General features: G+C 37.4%; 1 pseudogene; it reads left to right on the top strand.

Annotated features, from left to right (window-relative positions):
- Positions 1-4,819: 4,819 nt before the first annotated feature.
- Positions 4,820-6,113, top strand: LOC126486584 (ras GTPase-activating protein-binding protein 1-like; annotated as a pseudogene).
- Positions 6,114-7,076: the final 963 nt, after the last annotated feature.

Genomic DNA, 7,076 nt, shown 5'->3' with positions numbered 1-7,076 from the left:
GATTTGTCAATTAAGGAGACAGAAAGTGCTCAAACACGATTTTGTAATGAGGGTGTGGGGGGACTCAGGGGTACATATCTGAAGGTAATATTCAGGGTATGCTGTGCAGAGAAAGTATAAAGATTTACATTGTTTAGGGCTTGAGTTGCTTTTTCTTGGTTTTCATTTTTGTTCCTTTTCAGAAATTAGGGTTTAATCTTTGAGAAGTTAAAGCAGTTAGGATCTTTATTCAAGTTGATAAACTGTCCCTTTTAAACTGACTAAAGTTGGCTATGAGAATGGCAGCTATTTCCTTGTTTGTGCATTCCTTTTGGGTGTTCAAGACCCTGAAGGTGACCACAGATAAACTTTTACTTTAGTCAGCTGAGATTACTTAGGGATTATTCCTAAAGATTTAAGATAATTCCCTTGGCTCCTTTAACTTTTCCTCTAGCAGCCTTGTTATCTGTAGGGATGCCTGAGGGGCCTGCTGTACACAAAACTTCCTTAGGCAGTATGGGAAAGTTGTCCGTATCTATTGAATCTTCTTCCCACAGGATGTGTACTGGCTAGAGTTGAATCTCCAGTGACTCCATGACCTGTCTAATAAAGAAGACAAATGACTTACCAGGGGAGTTCCATCATCTCTAGGTCCTGGCTGAGCCAAGGAGGGCTAAAATATCAGTAGTCCTTTTGGATCCTCTTATCCTCATTGGTATAGACTTCTAAGGATCTGTTGCTAAATTCCCAGAGGAAAAGATTTACCATTCTTGTAATTTTAATCTCTAGTAGTACTTAAATAATGATTGGACCAAAAAGAATTTTTTAAATCCTGATTTTGTTAAAAATTAGTAACATCAAATGTATGAAACCTAACAAAGTCAGTAAAACATATTTTCTCGATTAGATTTAATTGCATTTTCCATGCCAGTTCTCACAAATGCTAACATTAGTACATCAAAAATTTTGAGACTATTAATAACATTTAATCATCAAACATATACCACCTCTAAAACTCATCCTTAAGTATCCTTGTATATCTTCCTCAGACATTGTGAGGTGATTTAGCTATAAGGTATTTTTGCTATTGTTCTATAAAATACATCTTTTCAAAAACATTTTCTTTTAACCCTTTTGACTAAAAATTTGTCCTCTTAACCTTTTAATATTATTTTCAAGTTTATTTACTCTTTTCTGTTTATTTTTATTTCCTTAAACAATATTTGAAACAAAATTATATCCTTGGCATAAGATAAAAAATTAAGATTACCTATGAATATATTATTAAACTGCCAAGCTAACTTTTCATTATTTTAAGCCTCAGGCCAGCCTCCTCACTGCTTATATTCTTACAACTTTTTCTTACTATGGTCTTTCAGAGTTTGGAAGTTAAAGTTTTACATTTTAGCCAGGATCTACTGAATTATCAATGACCTTGAGCAGTGAACATTCTTTGTAAACAAGAAAATGCAGAACAGAGAATACAAAGAGAGCCAAAATCTTTATATTTTAACCTTGTAATATCAGTGTGAGATACAAAAGGCATTTACTTCTTTTGTTCGAAGGTGAGAAGCAGAGGACTGGGTTTTTAAGGTGGGCCTCATCACTCCTTTACCATTCCATGTGACTCCGTTTATGCTTTTGAAGAGTCCTTCCTTCAAAACAACAATGAAGTTGTTTGTAGATCTTGGAACCCACACTGAAATATCAGCAAATAAGTAGTAACAGTCAAATCAAGTGCATACAGTCATGCATCAGAAAGCAACATTGGATGCTTAAGTAGTCAACTGGATCTTTCTCTCCACATGGCTGAAAGATTAGTTTCTCTTCCCCATTAGGGACACTTTATTTTATTTTGCTTTTAATTTAATTAAATTAATTTATTTATTTTATGTCCTGATTGCAGTTTCCCCTCCCTAGGTGGAAGGCCTCCCACGGGTATCAGGAAAGCAAGGCATATCAAGTTTCTGTGAGTCTAAGCACCTCCCCTTGTATCTGAATATGCAAGGCCACCCAATATGAGGAATAGATTCCCAAGAACCAGCCAAAGCATTAGGGACAGTTCCTGTTCCCACTGTTAGGATTTCCACAATCAGACCAAACTATACAACTGTTACATATATGAATAGGGCCTAGGTTGAACCCATGTAGACTCCCTGGTGATTCCTTCAGATTCTGTGAATTTCTATGAGCCAGGTTAGTTGTTTCTATGGGCTTTCTTGTGATGTACTTGACCCTTCTTGCTCCTCCAATCTTTTATCCCTCTCTTCAGCAGGATTGCCTGAGCTTGGCCTAATGTTTGGTTATGGGTCTCTGCATCTGTTTTCATCAGATACTGAATGAAGACTCTCTGATGACAATTGGGACAGGCATCAATCTGGTCACAATAGATGCCCAGTTCAGGTTATATATTCATTATTGCTAGGAGTCTTAGCTGGGGTCATCCTTGTAGATTCCTGGGAGTTTCCTTTGCATCAGGTTGCTACCTTTCCCAGAAATTCACCGCCCCCCGTTTCCAACAATCTTTCAATACTCTCCCTTTCCATCCACTCACTTATTTTACTTTTTAAATTTATTCCTCTCACATATTACATGCCTACTTCAGCTTCCCCTCCCTCATCTCCTCCAGTTCTCACCAACTTCCTTCTCCCAATCTACTGCTCCTGCATNTCCCAGTGTTCCCCCATCTTTCCTCTCCCGCAGCTTTACTCCTGCTCTGTTTTCTTTTAGGAATGAACAGACCTTCCAGAGATCTCAACTGAACACAACATAACAGGATACAATAAGACTAGGCACAAACAGCTTTGATATAGACACTTTTTATTCATTAGGTAAACAGTGCTAACATCCTTCGGAAAGTGATTTGCTTTTAAACTGATTTTGAAAGCACAATGTTCTTAATCTTGAGCTGTTTTGCTGTTTTTCCAATTCCCTATTACAGACCTTGGAGGCCCAGTCCTCACTGTCCAAAGGGCCTTGGGGGACACTTTGGAACAATGGCTTGGCTTTAAAATGTGGGAAAGTCTGGCTTGAAAATAGTGAAAAGCTGGTTAATCTTGGTTCTAGAGCTGGCTTTCCAGTGAGCTAAAGCAACATATGAAAATCTAGTAATATAATATATATTACAGCGGAGCATGGGTATTTTAAAAAATATATTTTGGGAAATTAACACTAACATTATCTCTTTCAAAGCTTTTCATTTTATTGAAAGTGTTTGAAAATTAATTCAACCCCTTTATTCTAACTGTATTCAAATTTATATGTATTTATAATTCTCTTCGTTTGGTTTTTCAGGTTTAGCAACTTATTTTTACTTGTGGCATCAAATTTGTCGACAAACAACTGTTCATGGCACTTTCTTATAATATAATACTTTAAAAATATGTTGTAATATACAATGGTCATTTCTGATTTTATTAATTTAGGTTTTCTTTTGTTTTTCTTAATTATCCAAGTTCCCCCTTTCATCCTAATTTTAAAGAAACAATTTTATCCATTATTTTCTACATACCTAAACTAATTATTGGAATTATTTATATATTTTGAGTCTCAATCTCATGTCACCCAAGATGGCCTCAGATTTGCTAAGTAGCTGGAAACAAACTTGAACATGCGAACCCATTGATCCTCCTCTGTCCTCAGCTTCTCAAATACTGGGATAACAAGACAATGACATTACACTTGATATCTGTTTTAGTTATTTGTACTCTAATTTATACAGATTTCAGCTCTGTTATTTTTATGATCCCCTAAATTGTGAGGTCCTGCTTTTACTTGAGATCATTCTCATTTTTGCATCATTTATTTTTCCCTGCTTGCTTCCCATTTGATATAAGCAAATAAAATTATAAATATTTCTATTGTGGTACTTTTGTAACATCATAATTTTTGGTAAATTATACTTTCATTTGCATATGACATAAGGTATCTAATGTATATACATATATTTCACTCATTTTTGACTTATTAATTATAAGGATGTATTATTTATTATCTATTCTTTTGTGTTCTTCCTGTTTGTTTCTATCATTCTATGGTGCCATTCCAATTTGTAAATTATATAGGCTGGCAATATTTTAAAATTTAGTTATATGACCTAACATTAGGTTGGTCATAAAGTATCTTCCATGTTTGAGAAAATATTGCTTTTGCTGTTCATAAAAAGAGTGTTCTGTAAATAAATTGTAGGTTCACTTGATGTATAGTTTTCTTTTAAGTTATCTGTTTCCTTCCTAAATGTCCATTTGGCTTTACTTACATTATTAAATGTGAATGTTGACTTTCCCAACTGTTATTGGAGATCTTCCTATTTATCCAATCCATTTTGTCAGCATTTACTTGGTGCCCCGTTAGATCCATAGTTTAGTTTACAAAGTTCATCATTATTTTATTGTATTTATTTATTTAGGTTTTTCAAGTGAGGGTTTCTATGTACAACAACCCAGGCTGTCATCGATCTCACTTTGTAAACCAGGATGGCCTCAAACTCACATCTCGAGTGCTGGGATTAAAGGTGGGGATCATTACATCTGGCTAATTGTTATTAATTTTTGATGAACTGATCCTTTTTCAACATATGGGCTTTTGTTCTTATACCAGTTCTCCACATAAAGTTACATTCCCATGAGAGATGCCACCACTTCCTCCTGAGCACTAGCCCCAACCTGCTGCTCAACCCTCCAGGCTTTCCTGATCCCTAGGGGAGTGATTCAGTGGAGACAGGCCATTCAGAACTGAATGTTCCAACGTCTCTCAGTAGTGGGACTCTGTATTTGTTCCCATCTACTTCAGGAAGAAGCTGCTCTGATGAGGGCTGAGCAAGGTTGATTCAAGCAAAGGGATGGTTATGGAGAAGCACAGTCTTCTGCTGCTTTGGTGTGAGTTTGTGAGACAGTACTCCACCCTGCTGAACCAGGTCCAGGGCATGCTGCATAAATTTTATGGAAAGAACTCTTTCTGTGCTCACAGGGGCCTGGATACCAAAGGGAACCCAGCAGACACAGTCTGAGGAAAGATGTAACTCCACAAAAAGTGATGTTACACAATTACACCAACTGCCAAACAAAGGTTCACTATGGGAACACTCACATGACTCTGAAAGATGGGATGGTGGCCTGAGTGATAGTCCCACAACAATCAGGTTCTGCAGAGGTTTATGCAGGCCTTTGTCCTTGGTCCTGAGGGCGCTGTTGCCAGCAAATTCTATGTTCACAATGACATCTTCAGATACCAAGGTGAGGTCTTGGGTGCTTTGTCACCGAGGCTAAGGAGGAACCTGAAGAAGAAATAGAAGAACCTTAAAAAAGACAGCACACACCCGAGGTCATGCCTGATGATTTGGGAACTTTCTATGATCAGACTGTCAGCAATGATTTAGTGGAGCATTTGGAAAACCCTTTTGTGGAACTAGAGCCATAACAAGAGATGGAGCTGGACTAGGAAACTGTGTCCAACATCCTGAGCCTGCAGTAGGGGAAGTTGCTTCTGAGGATGTGCAGAAAAGCATATTCCTAGTCCTGGCGGATTTCACCCCAATATAGGAGAACTTGTAGACATTTTCTTGAACAACCATGACAATAGGACTCTTCCTTTCAGAGGGATGGAGACATCATCTCATGCGGTCAAAGTACCACCTTCACAGCCCATACAGAATCTAAACCTGAATCTCAATTTCCACCACAAAAGCCTCAGAGAGTTCAGAAAGGTTAAGAGGAATGGATTAATATTCCTCCTTATTGGGGGACTCTGCCAATCTGTAAGACTAGTGAAACAGGTGAAGTGGAATCTCACTGTGACAGTCACTAGCTCTTCATCAGGAACCTGCCACATGAGGTTGCCAACTTGGAACTGATGGAACTGCACATTAGCAATGGTGAGAAATTACCCAACTTCAGTTTTGTTCTGTTTGATAATTCTGAGCCTGTTCAGGTCCTTAACAGTAGGCCATCATGTTCTGAGATGTGGAAGAGAAGACTCCTACTGCCAGGAAAGACCATCTCAGGAATCACCTTCATGGACCCAGAGGCTCAAAGCAGACCTAATTGAGCAGCTAAATGAGAGGCCCTCACCACAGAGGTATGGTGCAGAAACCAAGTTTTGTCATGGGCAGGAGGATTGCAATTCCAAGGCAGTGAACTACTTGGTCTTGATCTCCACAGAGCACACAGTCCCGTCTCCTGCAGCATATTGTATCCCTTCAAGCAGGCTTTGTTGTCTCAAAGTAGTCTACTATAAAATGCTTGAGTTTGAACAATTTTAATTTCATTTGTGTTCATGCTATTTGCCCCACTATCCCACTCCTTTACTGCCCTGACCTATTAGCCCTTCACTTCCTGTTTTCTTGAATGATATTTTAGAAGAAACAGATATTGAAAGAAGAGGGAAGACTGACCTCCCTCCTCACAATACAGACTGGAGTTTTTGGAGTCATTCCCCAAAGGAGTATATCTCATTTCTCACTAACAATGGATGTTTCATTTACTGGGAGACACAGGATTTGATAAACATTTCAGAAGAAATAAAAAGAAAATCCATATTATTTGTCACATGTCAGGACTCCCTTCTGGTGTGGCAAAATTGTCTTTTGACAACTGCTGTTGAGTCCATGCTAGTGTGGATAACTGAATAAAAGGTGTTTCCAGAACTTTGTTCTTTTGACATGTGATTAGCAAATAGTTCTAAACTTCCATTTATACAATTGGATTTTAAATTTATGTACCTTGTCAAGGTTTAGAACATAGCTAAGGACTTTTGTTTTGAATGGTTAGGTTTTGTGGGGGTTTTGTTGTTGTTGTTGTTTTATGGTAAAGCTTTTCATGCTTTATTTGTATTTGTTAAAAAAAAAAGAATAAGAAAAAGGGGACAAAAATATCTCCACAAGAAAATAAACTTGCCAAAATCTGATAACAAAACCAAGCAAAACTGTGCCTTCTATTTACCTTTGATTCCGGTTCCAGCAATTGTTTAAAGAGAACTAATAAAGTTTCTATATTCGTGTTAGAAAAAAAATTTACATTCATCAGATGTTGACATATCTTCCTCAACTTTCTTATGTGTACTATTTTCAGCTTCAATTTTCATCCTTTATGTTTGTATAT

The sequence above is a fragment of the Alexandromys fortis genome, unplaced genomic scaffold (genome assembly GCF_014885135.2).
Source record: "Alexandromys fortis isolate MF-2015 unplaced genomic scaffold, M_Fortis_MF-2015_v1.1 scaffold_114, whole genome shotgun sequence".
Lineage (NCBI taxonomy): Eukaryota > Metazoa > Chordata > Mammalia > Rodentia > Cricetidae > Alexandromys > Alexandromys fortis.
Note: the sequence above shows the minus strand (reverse complement) of the source record. Positions and strands in the feature narration are given on the sequence as shown.